Here is a 14,062-nt window from a genome sequence, read left to right on the forward strand (position 1 = left end):
GTTTTACCTGTATATAAATGATGAGTATAACAGCCCCCATAAAAACATCTGCAAGGTTCAAATTTGTTGCTTTTTAAGAGCAGTAGATGCCCACGTGAAATTTCCAGGACTGAAAAACACTTTTAGGCTCTGTTACAAACTGTGAATGTGTCACAATGCAAAGGCAAAATCTCATTTCTCTGAACATCAGTTTCAGCATCAGAATAAATATAATAATTTCACTAAGCAGAAGCATTGGTACCCTGGATGTTTGCTCTGTTTTCTGATCATTTACTGTAGAAAACAAGAAGAGCATTCTGGGTAAACCTTAAAGATTCACTTGTGGGACGGATGTCTGCTCAGAACATGTTAGACTAACATGTTCTGAGCAGACATCCGGCAAAAAGCAGAGCTTTAATGTGCTCTAGAGCACAGCGACTTCGGTGATCCTGACTCGTTTCACTCAGGATGAATTCTAATAACTGGGACCATCATCGGGTTGTACTGTTCCAGTTTATGACCAAATACCTGCAAAGTTTCATTTGAGTTTGTTGCAAATAAAAATGTATCCACCAAAGAGACAGGATGACAAACAGTTCAAGAACACAAGGAGCCGCAGTCAGACGTCAAAAACCCAGAAACAGTAAAAACACATCACAGAGTTCGATTCATCTTCTATTGATCCTCTTGTTCTTAACTAATTGTGAGCACTTTAGTCAACTTGGTGTCTTTTAAATGTGATAAAGAAAACTGATATTGATCTTCTTGTGATTCCAGCATTTGCTTCAGTCTTTCTTCAGTTTTGATTATTCTTCGTGATTTCTTTTGACAGTTTCACTTGTAAAATTATTTGTCTTGGTTTCAGTCCTACTGCTGATGATTGCACCTCCGGTAAGTCCATGTGTCGACACTCCTACTTTAGTCATTGTGTGTTCATTGCTTGAATTAAGAAGTTTTGTTTCCATTTGTTAGTTTCTCATTTTGTTTTTGCTGTTTTTCTTTATTTCTAAGTTCTTTAAAGTTACTCCTTTTGCACGATAGTTTGTGTCCACATCTACATATCTATCTACTAGTTGCTTTAAAAATTCCTCACAGTGTCTCATTATATGCAGATCGATCTCCACAGTTAAACAAAAACTGTTGGCAGCAGCTCAAGTAAAACAAAACCCTTTGATTCTCTGAGCTGAGACAGGAGAAAGAGAGGAAAATGACCATGTTTGCAGTAAAAAGTTCAAAGTGATGCTCTGATTCTGCAGGGCGTGAAGAGAGAGGCTGGAGGGGAAAACACCAGCTACAGGAGATAAACAGCCACCATGTGACCGAGCAGTGGTGAAGAGTTGGTTTAAACACAAAAACAACTTGATTAGAGAGAACGATCACAGCCAGGGTTAAAATAACTACTTTCTAAGGTTACAGGACCATCATTGTCATGGTAACAACAATAAAAACCTCAGGTTTTTGTGCTTTTTGTTTAAATCAACATCCCTAAATCCAGTCAGTAACAGCTGTGAAGCCGTGAGGCCACATCCATGCCCTCTGCAGATAGCGCACACTTGGGTATTTTGGGTGGGACTGCTCGTCACACCTTATCAGTCACAGGCTGCCAGAAATGAGAAAGATGCTGCTGACATCAGAGAGACGTGTATAAGATGCTTTGTGATGTTAGTGAACTGGGTTAAAGCAATATTAGAATGAACAATCCTCTTAAGGATTGATTAATTATACATTTGTAGGTGTTTGGTTTTCTGGTTCTGACAGTCGAGTAAGTCAGTGTGTTCTTTATGAACTTGGTAAGGTTTGGGCACCAAAGACTTGGTTATGTTCAGAAAAAGATGTTGGCTTGGCTTCAAAGGCACTAAACAAAAAATTAAGCTTACCAGTTGCTTCTAAATGTGATCCTGGGGTACTGTGATACCCTTTTAAGTATGCTCATGACAAGCTGAGCATGAGAAGCTTTCAGTGTTGGTGCCATGACACATGGACACAGAAGGACACTTTGAGACACCAACAGTTTCGATGGTACAGCAGAGTTTCACACTTTAGGAATGAAAATGGGCTTCACTTCATCACCAGACCACAGAGGGATTTGAAACTGCAACAAGGACCGGAAATTTTACTTTTATCCAAGCAGCAAACAACTTAAACCAACACAGAAGTGCCAAAAAACCCTGCAGTTCCTTGCATGTCCACTAGGGGTTCCAGCAGTAAGTCAGTCCCTATAGAGTAATGTTTTGGTCTCTATAGATAATTTGCCCCATTATAACAACTGTACAGGGGGAGGGCTTTTCTTATAATTCACCTGCTTAAAGCTTGCGTTATTAGGGGTGTGGCATCTTTTACTGATGGGTGGATGGAGGCTGTAGCTGCAAGCTGCCTGCAAGGATTGACATTTTACTCTAAACTGTAGAGCGTTGTCATTTGTTATTTTACTGTAGAGGATGTGCAAAAGGGTGTTACAACTGCAGTGTGTGCTGTGCATTAGATGGAGGAGTTGTACCGAGATAGCCTCAGGCAGGGATGATTTTCGGTGTATTGTTTAACCCAGTCCAGGGGGGTGGAGAACGCTAACTTGTGGTGCCCTTGTGTTGCTGATCACCTTCTCAGATACACAATGTTGAAGTGAAAAATCATGACTCTCCCAGTGCATTCACTACAGTGTTGAGACTGTTGAAGAACACATTCAACTCATTTGCTGTGTGCCGACCAATTATCTGACCAATAATACGGTTGCTGTGCAGTTACCATAGTAACAGACCATCCAAACAGATCTGAGCCCCAGTTTTGGTTCTAACTGGATTAACTGGCAGTTCTCTGTGTCTTCAGTATGACCAGTAAGTGTCAGATAAGTGACTGAGCCCATAACCTCAGCAGGACTCTGGGCTGAAGCCTGTTTTCCCGTACACTTCTGTAGGTATCGCCCCCATGTGGCCATTAAAATGGAGGCGGGTTTAAGCCACTTCCAAGCAAACAGAAGCTACTTAAGTCACTTCCTTAATGAGTCCATAAGCCAACACAGTGTGAGACTTGCAGAGTCCAGGGTGGCATCCTGGTGGTTACTAGCTGCCTGCTACAGGTGAAAACAGTAGATACAGATGTGTTAACTAAACTGAAGCTCCACCCATTTCAGATTTGATATTTTATCGTGGTTTTACATGGTGACTGCTTCTTTAAATGCATCATTTTATGAAAAACGGCGCTGGTCATGTTTAAAAACAGAAGGGGGCGGAGCTGAGCCTCGTCTCTACGTCACCTGACGTCTTCTACATAACATGCATCGTTAATCACGCTGTCACGATAAAAACATCACCGGGGCTCGTAAAACGCTGCGTGCACAAACAGCCTGCAGGGTCGTTTTTTATGGGAGGGCAGTTATGTGAAGGCCTGTGGCATTAGATATTGTTTTTCATCTACACAGCATTCGTGACTTTTCTATAAGGCTTGATAAAGATTGAAGTGTCTCCTGCAGCCCGCAGGGCTTCGTGGTTTTTACTTTATGCAAGTCTAAGAAGATTTATCAGTCTCACCCAACAGAGACGACAGTGCAAGCTTTGAACTCAAAATCAACCAGTCAGGTTATGGTGCAAAGGAGACGCTGAGTATTTCAGGCTGTATACGTGAAAGAAGGGAAATTGCCTCTCTGCTGTTTGTTTGTGCAGGTGTGACGTGCTCCATGAATATGTAGAAGCCGAGCGTCCCTCTTTATCGATCAGCCGAGCAGAGAGCTCACGTCTCCGGCTGCGAAAATCACCAGCGACAAGGCCGAGCCGCCCACCGCTCCGATCCATCACCGCTCATTTTATGGCTCCCACCTCCAGATCAATACAGCCGGCAAGTGTGTGTGAGTATGTGTGTGTGTTATATATGTGATGTGTGGAAGCTGAGGCCGATTCAGACTGACAGAGAACCTCAGGAGAGTCAATAAACAGAGCAGAGCAGGGTGCGTTGATAAATGTGTTATAATGCTGTTGGATTTATCCGCAGTCAGATCTGAACACTTAAAATATTAATGCTTAGTTCATCGAGACCAACCAGCTCATTTTTAACTCCAGTACAAACTGGAAAAAGTCCAAACTGGAGAAGTCCTGATATCTACGGATCCCGCAGGGGACATGGGAGAGAAAAAAAATTAAGACGGACTTTTGCGAGATCTCGCAAAACAAACTCGGGATCTCGCAAAAGTTGAATTCCAACAATGGCGGCAGCTACTTAGTTGTAATATTCCTCTTTCTGGGTCACAAAATACACTTTTAAGATATTTTGAGGCGTGAATGTAGTTGTGTAAACGTCAGATACCTGCTCGGTTTACAAGACATTATATTTGCAAAAGTGCTCCGACGTTTTCGGAGATCTGACACCCACTAGCTCGAAGCTAACGGGAGGTCGAGACCTACTACAGCCGGGAGGAACACCGCTTTCCCGGCACATCGTGCCTCGACCTCCCGGTCGGCTTCGAGCTGGCGGCCTCCGAAGAATGCGGCTAAAACTTTTGCGAGATCTCGAGTTTGTTTTGCGAGATCTCGCAAAAGTCCGTCTTCATTTTTTTTCTCCCATGTCCCCTGCGGGGCTCCGTAGATATCAGAGCAGAGGAAACCAAGAAACGAGCTTTCATGGTGTCAGTTGTGCCTTTTGTTTGTGTTTCTTTGTGTTTTTATTTGTCTTTAGTCTCCCATAAATCCCTGTTTTATTTTTCAGATACTTCCAGTCTCATTTTGCATTTGGGGGCGGAGTTAGAGGTTAGAAGCAGGAATTCAGCTTTATCTGTATCTGATGATACACCTGCTAAAACTAAGACAAAAAGACAAACACTAAACATCAGCGATGTTTGGAGGGTTAGTGAAGTTGGGCTAATTACACAACTAAACACTCATAATGGTGTTTGGTGTCTGCGTGTCATTATGTCTGTAAACACGACAGTTAAAAAGTCATATAATAAGCTCAAGTTATTCAGGTACAGTTAATAACTGTCACGGTCTGGCTAGCAGACCGTGGGGAGATGGGGAAGCAGGACCCAAACGCCGGACTTGTCCGTGCAACAGTGTTTATTTACAGAGTGGTGAAGTAAACAACAATAAATTTCCCAGTGTCCCAGACTCCCGTGTTGTGCCTTCTTCCCAGAAAAGTCCCAGTGTAGTGCTCTCTGCTCCAGTGTCTCTGCACTCCCCGTGCTCACTGCTCCTTCTCGTCCCACACTCCTCCTGAGGGAAAACAATAGAGGCAGCCGTTACACACTTATCCCAGCAGGTATACACTCACACTTGACTGTGCTTGAAGACTGACGTGAAGTCAAACGCAATAATCCCGCGCCGGTGGAAGCTCCATCGCTCTTCTAAATAGCTCCCCCGACGAGCCCAGATGAGGAGCAGGTGTGTAGCAAGGATTTAAGGTGTGGCCAGTCCTCAAGCTAGGCCACGCCCCTCAGGCCTGAAGGTGCCAGTAACATGGCCACAGAAAAAAGGCAACACACACACATATACCTGCCTACATACAGATGTGGACAGAGATAAGAGGCAGTGCAGACAACACACCAAATGATAATAATAATAACAACAACAACAGTCATAGTCCCCACTGCCCACGGACTCCGAGTCCCCAGAGCCGGGTCCGTGACAATAACTGTTATCTGCTCCTGCGTCATGTTTATGTTTATGTTTATGTAATCAAAGCCAGTCATGCTGCCGTTATCTGGTTTTTACTGCACTGTCAACTTTTTAAAGTACGAAAGGAAAAAAGAAAACAAAGTTAACGAAAATACTCCCCAGAGACAGAGCCGCCTTAGCCAAGCTGCAGAGTTATTATTATAATTAAGTTCATGTTTCTGGTTTAAACGCACAAACGCCGTCACGTGGCAGAAATAAGATCCCGAGAAACGTTCAAACTTCAGCCAGCAGAGAGTCTGAGGCCACAACATGAGCTTAGTCATTAATGGTTTGCATCACTCTGCTGATCCTCAGCTTCACGTCCACACCGAACAATCAGTCAGCCTGGCACCAAATATTTGAGTGTTTAAATATTTGGTGTCTGGACACTGTGAACCCTTGGGCAGCAGTTACGCTGTGAGTTTTTACAAACTTTACTCAAAGATGAGCTTCACATGAGCAGTGCGAGCTGGAGAGCCGAGAATGAGACTGAAGAGTTAGTAGAAAGCAGGAAAGCTCCACAGGAGACCACTGGACACACACAGGGTAATCTAACATCATCCCTACAAGTCCTGTTGAATGTTTACATCACAGTAAGAGTAGAAAACATGATGACTGTGACCTCAGTGCTTTAAACACAAACTGAGAGGATGGAATATATTTTAGTTTCTGCTTTTACGTCAGCACGATTCAGTTTGAATCAATCTTTGAATCATTTCGTCTGTGCAAGGAGCAAATCCCCTCCCTGGCCTGAAAACACACACCTGCACTCTCTTACACACACACACACACACACACACACACACACACACACACACACAGTCACATATAAATGCAGTGCTGCTGGATTGATGCCCCTGACTAGATTTCCCATTGGATGTAAGGGACCATCTGTGGTTTGGCCCAGGCTTTGTTTGCCGTCTGAAATGAATCCTGGCACCAGCGAGTTGATCACGATGGCCGAGTTAACACAACTCCCTCCAGCGGCGGCGGGTAACACGATATACCCCAGGTGGCAACAACAACAATAACGACACACCCCTGATATCCACACACCACCCAAAGTTATCTTCAAGTGTGCACCCAGAATCTTAAATGTGAGGAAATTCAAATTCAGGAATCTTTTATGCCTCGTTCCAGTTTTCTTGGATCAACTTTTGCCGTTTACCTGACTGCTGATAACGAGGCCTGATGCAGTCGGCAAGGCTACTGACCCCCTAGCCCTAAAGCAGGTATAGTGGAAACTCTAAAGTAGCTAACCCTAACACAACAAATCATTTGTAATAGAGCAACATGAAGGGCAAACAAGTGCAAGTTTCTGCTTAAACAATTGGACAGGTCATTTCTGAAACATCAGTGCTCAGTGTCTTAGTTACACACAAGGAGTCCTGATTTTAATCTCAACCCTGATCCGGTAGAAACTGCGCAGAGAAGAAGAGCGAGATGGAAAACAAGAAACTAAAGCACGTATAAAGAAATCCACTCGTGGGCATCACAGGCTCCAGCTCTGCAGGTAATTCTCCCGCGTGTCAATCAGCAGCCTCTTTACTCTCATTGGTTTGTCGGATCAATCAGTTTGATTCAGGACCGGACAAATCCGAGTCAGACATGTTTTCCCCCACTTGTTGCTTGAAGTTGCTGAATGTTGTTGACTTTCTGTGGTCTCGGGGATGAAGGGCCAAGTCATCACAGGTGCTAACACGAACCCTGCCCTCGCTCTGCGTTTATTAACTGGAGTCCAAACAGATGTTTGCAGAAAAGACTGAAAAGAAATTAGACATTTAAAATGATACGTGTCTTTACGCCTTGGCTGAAAAGACTCTGGAGGACAACTTAATAAAACATGATATATTCGACCGCGACTCAGGGGGTTGGGAAGCGTATCTGTAACCGGAAGGTCGCCGGTTCGATCCCCGGGCTCTCTGTCCTGGTCGTTGTGTCCTTGGGCAAGACACTTTACCCTACCGCCTACTGGTGTTGGCCAGAGGGGCCAATGGTGCGATATGGCAGCCTCGCTTCTGTCAGTCTGCCCCAGGGCAGCTGTGGCTACAACTGTAGCTGCCTCCACCAGTGTGTGAATGTGAGAGTGAATGAATAGTGGCATTGTAAAGTGCTCTGGGTGCCTTGAAAAGCGCTATATAAATCCAATCCATTATTATTATTATTATTATTATTATTATTGCCGAGGGTGAGTGTTCAGGTTAGGGCTGACATCAGCACCAATAAGAGAGTCTCTCTGCTTGAAACTTTCACCTTGTGCCTCCGTAAATCTCCAACTTTTCTTCTTGGGTCTATTAAGGTTGCTCTTACGTCAAAGCACCAGTGTCCAAAGACACCTTGTGGATAATCAGATGCGAGCAGCAGTGATAAAATGGTAATAAAGGTACCAAAACATCACAGACTGCATCCCGAATTCCCATTTCGGAATCTCTAGAAGACGTTTAAACATCACCAAAACATGAACGTAAAGGCATCAACATAGAGCATGTCTTTAATCTCGTTCACACAATCACACACACATTCATACAAGAGCTTTTTTATACACACGAGCAGGTTGTCTAACATTTGGGGAGGTGAAAACCCACAAAGGCACCAGAGGAACTAAAAAAACAAACAAAAAAACAGGAAGTGAAGAGAAAAGTAATGACTGATTAAAATATACGCCACAAGTTAACGACAAAAGTGACGTATTCTTATCCACAGAACTCTTCAGAGGTCTGACTGCAGGTAAATAGACCTCATGGGTCAACATCTGGATCCCTGTAGGAGATGTCAGAGGTGGAAAAATGCACTCAGCACTTCTGCTCAGGTGACACATTTCTATCTGCCGCTCAGAGATGCGATGCGGTAAACACCCGGTCGGACGTTCGTCTCGTGGCTGAGTGCCGTCGCCAGCTCAAAGTGACCTTGGATGAAACTCAGCTCTGTGAAGTAAAGTGGATGTTGTAGTTAATCACAGTCGGTGGTTCAGGTCAGAGACTCGGATCAATAAAACTTTATTTTTGTGTCAACTCTACAAGTGACTGACAAGCTGGTAAGATCATCTAAATGCAGGTGCAGCGCTGAGGTCGGTGGAGAGCCGAGATTTAGAGCTGAGATCTTTGGGACTCGAGTACGGATTCACTTCTCATTAGACGTTTGTTTTATATTCAGTTTGTGTCGGAGCAGAAATGAACCGTGTTTAGAGTTCTGAACCAAAGCGTTTGCTAAATCTGATGCCATTGCTCCAAATTGATCTTTTTCTTGACTTTTTCTCTGACCGGTGTCATATCCACAGTGTTGGGAAGGTTACTTTTAAAATGTATTCCATTACAGATTACAGATTACATGCCCCAAAATGTATTCTGTAACGTATTCTGTTACGTTATTCAATGAGAGTAACGTATTCTGAATACTTTGGATTACTTAATATATTATCATGCTGTTTACAACTACATGAATGTACTATTGCTGTGATTTATTACTGTTACTGAAGGTCCGCGGCTCCGAACCGTAGTAAAGGGACCTCTGGCTAATACGGTGGGTTCTGTGTCGGCTCGTAGCTGAAAACTAGCTTTACTTTGTTGTCTGGGTCAACTTTGCTAGCAGAGACAGAGAGAGGCGTTGAAAGGCAGCTCCAACGGAACTTATTGTTTCAGAGGAAAACACGAACACGGTGTACAGTCGAGTCTTAATAGCTTACTTACAACTGGGCTCGTCAGGCTCTCTTCTTGGCTGCAGTGGTTATTATTATATTTACATGCTTCCAGCTCCCGTTTCTGCTCGATGACAGCTCGTACTTTTCCTTTTTCTCCCTCCCTCGCTCACAGACACATAACGGGTATGGCAGTCCATTCTCCCTGCAGCACGGACTACACTGCCCATGATGCTACATTCTTTAGAGCTATACCTGTAGCATTCTGCCTGTTAGCTTAGCACAACAACAACAAAAAGGCCTCTCTCACCCAGGAAACAGAGAGTGTCACCCTGTAACCATGGCAACAGTAACGCTGCCGCCTGGAACAACAGAACGTAGCTGTCAAACAAAACCCAAACAGTCCTGACCCGCCACAATATGAAACAGGGAAGTACCGCCGTGTAATCCATTTATTTCAACAAAGTAACTGTATTCTAAATACCACCTTTTTAAACGGTAACTGTAACGGAATACAGTTACTCATATTTTGTATTTTAAATACGTAACGGCGGTACATGTATTCCGTTACTCCCCAACACTGCATATCCATGGAGATATGTGGGAATGTTGAGTTGGTAGAGGCCCGAATTCTTCATTTGAGGCTTAAACTGGAGGCCAAAGATCAAGTTTCACGCTTTGTGCTTCTATGGTCTGGCTCGTGCACGATCTCTAGAGGCCAATTTGGACCGCTGGGACGATCCCCAGTGGGGTGTTTAAGCGTCGCACGATGTTCTGACCAGAAACAGTCAATCTGAACAGGTTTCACTTTTCACAACTACTGAACCGTAATAAACTTATGTGGCTGCTGCCACTTACGGCGATCCTGCTTCCATAATCGTTTAAGTTGGTTGTTCCCATGTTTCAGCCCCGAGAAACTGTAATAAATAAAAATCAATAAAACCCACTGAAGGTAGTGAAAATGAAATGTTTTTTTTAAAGAGCAGAGTATCTTTGCCTAATTACCCCAAAATTATCTGAGCGTAATGTATGAACACAGCTCTGGTTTCTTGGGTTAAACTGGGACACTTTCTCCCCCACTATAGTCTCTTAAGGTGGACTGCCATGTTGTTTTTCATGTACATGAACATGAATCTATAGACTGAAAGTCATGAATATTTCACAGACGGCTGTGAGACTGCATTGCAGCGAGTTAATGGGACAGACTGGCCATAAAGCGATACAGGGCTGGCGGTGGGTTTACTCCCCGCTGCAGCTCCTCCTCACACCTGTATTTACCTCAGTCAATCATCTTGTTGGACACGCTTGTCCAAGGAAAAAAAAAAGAAAGAGACAGAGCAGCAGTTTGCAGTGAAAATAACCTGCGAATCAATTCCACGCTCAGCAGATTTCACCTGGTTCTGTTTTTCCAATTATGTGTCTGGATGGGAGAGTGAGGAGGTGTTTATTCTGACCAGTAAATGACATTTATGCAAATGGCCTCAGGACAGATTGCTGACGCAGGTGTGTGTGTGTGTGTGTGTGTGTGTGTGTGTGTGTGAATACAGGTGCATTTCCAATCATGCTGCCTCTCGGTGTTGTGGTGGGATTAAGTGACAGAGCAGCAGTCTGAATTCTGCACGACACCGGAGCTGCTTTCCTACCACTAATCAGCTGCAGGCCGGAGCTTTCCTCCATGTAATACAGAGTGAAGGATCACATGCCAATTTTATGAGTGTCTCCAAAGAGTAGTAGTAGTAAGATATTCTTTCAAAGTGTACAAAGACAGAATAAAAGGTGGAGGGAACCACTGTGATGCCTGAAGCCTCGCGATGAGCATTTCCACCTTTATCATCTTGATATTTAAAAACCGGATGTGATTGATTGTCCTTGGACTCTTGTGTTCTGGGGACCTCTGGATGTCTGGAGCCTGGATCTCCTCCATATCTGCTTCATGCCCTGGAAGACGAGGCTGTGGCCCCCCCACACCCTCTAGCAGATCATTACATGAAGGAACCTTTTAAAAACAAGCGCGTTCATGCTCACAGGTGTACACACGGGTGCTCACACTAACAAACTACACCCTTTTTGGCTCCTACCTCAAAGCACACTGTGCGCTGTCGATCCTACGTGCCGCATAATAATATTTAATATTTAGTATTTACTGTCATATTCACATAGATCATTGCGATGATGTTGTTTATTATATTGCTCTCTTTTTTTTCTCAACAGGTGATCCAGGTGATTGATAGATGTATTGGTGGAGTCTCAGAGAGTGTGGGTCAGGGTCCTGTTCACCAATTTCTAGGAACAGCTGTAGGGGTAAGGGGTGGAGGAGGCTGGTTTCAGTGGTGTTAGGATCTCGTTGGAAGACTAACAGACAGACTGGACACCTTTTCCAGGGATTCGGATGCTGCACTAGTGTCTTGTGATGAAGAGAAAGCCGACCATTAAGAAAAGGTGATGACTTATTGATTGGTGTGCACTAGTAAGTAAGTAAGTAAAATTTTATTTATATAGCACCTTTCCAGATAAAAGATCACAAAGTGCTTCAAACAGGGATGACAAAGTATAAAACAAAAACAGACAAAAGTTAATGAAACGCAATTCTAAAAAGATGTGTTTTTAGTTGTGTTTTAAAAGCGAGAGCCAGGTCAAAGGTTAGGTTCCTGATGGGCGATTTCACAAATGTTGAAAGAGGACCAAGAGCATTCATGATGTTAGCTACATGTCTGTCAGGAGCACATACAAGGACTTCTGTCCTTTCTTTGTTAAGTTGGAGGAAGTTGTCTACTACCCAATCCTTAATGGATTCTAAGCACACATTCAGAGTCTGCAGCTTAGAAACATCTTGGGGCTTAAAAGAAATGTATAACTGGATATCATCTGCATAGCAGGGGTAGCAAATGTCCTCAAAGGGGCTCAAAATATGCTGGAGAGAAAGTAGAAATATTAAAAACAATAAAGGCCCCAGCACAGAACCTTGTGGCACACCATAGGACAGGGACGTGGAAGATGACCTGTACTTACAGACCGCCACAGAAAAGTATCGTTCATACAGATATGAGGAGAACCACTCTAAGGCAGATCCAGATACACCGACCTGGTATTTCCGCCTTCCAAGCAGAATGTGATGGTGAACACTGTCAAAGGCCAATGTGAGGCCCGGCATCAGCAGAACAGAACTACCTTCACTAAGTGGTGGAAATGAGCGTCTGGGAGGGTGTTGAAGCTCAGTCATCTGGGTGGGGGTCAAAGTAGAGCTGCTGCTCCCCAACATTGAAAGGAGAAAGCTGAGGTGGTTCAGAATCTTCTGGATGCCTTTTAAATTAGGTGTTTTGTGCATGTCCAATTTACAAGACCCTGCTTCAGACCGAGGACATGCTTGAGAGATTTCGTCTCTCTGCTGCCTGTCTGAAGGAGGGGACCGTGGAGAGGAAGGTCTGGACATCTGCAGCCTTGATGGACTGGACCCTGAGCAGCTGCAGTAAACCAACATATAGCATAAATCTAGTACCCGTGTAAAGCTTCAGGTCACCTCATTGCTTTTGCAAGTTTGACTCCATGTCCTTCCCGAACTAATGCTGTGCTCGATGAGTACACAGTCACGTTTGTGCTCTTTTTATCTGGAGCAGAAACCTGGCAGACACATGATGTGAGGCTTAGTCTGACCTGTTGAAGACTGGTTTCACATTTTAAGGTTAGGAAATCAGTGTGACCAGATGCTAACTTCTTTAAACCGCAGAGCAGTTGTGTGAATGCAGCTATATTCACTCTGTGTGAGTTTGCAGTCGCTGCTCATTCCCAGTTTTTCCTGATTTCCCCTTGGTAAAGAGCTGTGGCTGACCTGCAGCTCATTATACCCTCAGCTGAACCTGCTCTCCATGCTTCTCTCCTTCCTAATCTAATGGGACTCTCTGTCTATCAGTCTCTGGCAGCCGTCCGCATCAGGGTTCCACCAAAATGACTTCCTGAAGGCCACTGCCAGCATTTTCATTATCTTAAGACATTATCTCGGACAGATTCTGAGCCAAAAGTTTTCTAAAAATTACAAATCTGTTTCTAGCAGAAGTTTTTATTCTTGCCAGAGGGGAAAAAGCCTCTAAATCTGAAAAGAAAACATAATATATTAATGCACATATCAGTATAACTAAGGGCTGCGCAAGGACAAGCTAAATGTGAGCTGCTGTAGTCGATTTAAAACTCATCAACAGATGACGTGGATGCTTTGAGTTGGTTCCACATCAATTTTATTTGACTAAATGTGTCTTATGTAACCTTTTTGTCATGTGTTAAATCAGCCAATGTCTGAGCAGGACAGGCCTGTGTGACCTGCTCTGTAGTCTAATCGTCCTCTTGTCCCCCCGTGGGATTGCCAGTAACTGATTGGATTGGGCAGCAGAGGAGGTTAACGTGCACCTGTGATGGCAGTGCAACGTGCGGCCCAAAGGCAACAACTCACTCGACTGTGTGAGAGAGAAAGACTCACACAGGGAGTTTATTACAGTTGTTAATTTGTTACTTTTTTACCTTAGACGTACAACGTCTGATGAACTTGTGCGCCCCCATGTGGGCACGCCCGGACACATCCGTGTCAGTTATACGAGCAGGAGGAAGACTCAAACCAGAATGAACATCATGTGAGCTTAAAATCGCCATTGGCGACGTCTGTCTGATTTATGTGTGAGGAACTCCAACAGAGCATCTCTGCTACATTTCTGTTGTCTTCTGCTCCTCGCATCGACACAGAGCACCAGCCTAATGGTCGTTTTTTTAAACACAACTGACTGGTGTGATTAGTACGGAGCCCCGCAGGGGACATGGAAGAAAAAAA

The sequence above is a fragment of the Neolamprologus brichardi genome, chromosome 4, assembly GCF_056152115.1.
Source record: "Neolamprologus brichardi isolate AB-2024 chromosome 4, ASM5615211v1, whole genome shotgun sequence".
Lineage (NCBI taxonomy): Eukaryota > Metazoa > Chordata > Actinopteri > Cichliformes > Cichlidae > Neolamprologus > Neolamprologus brichardi.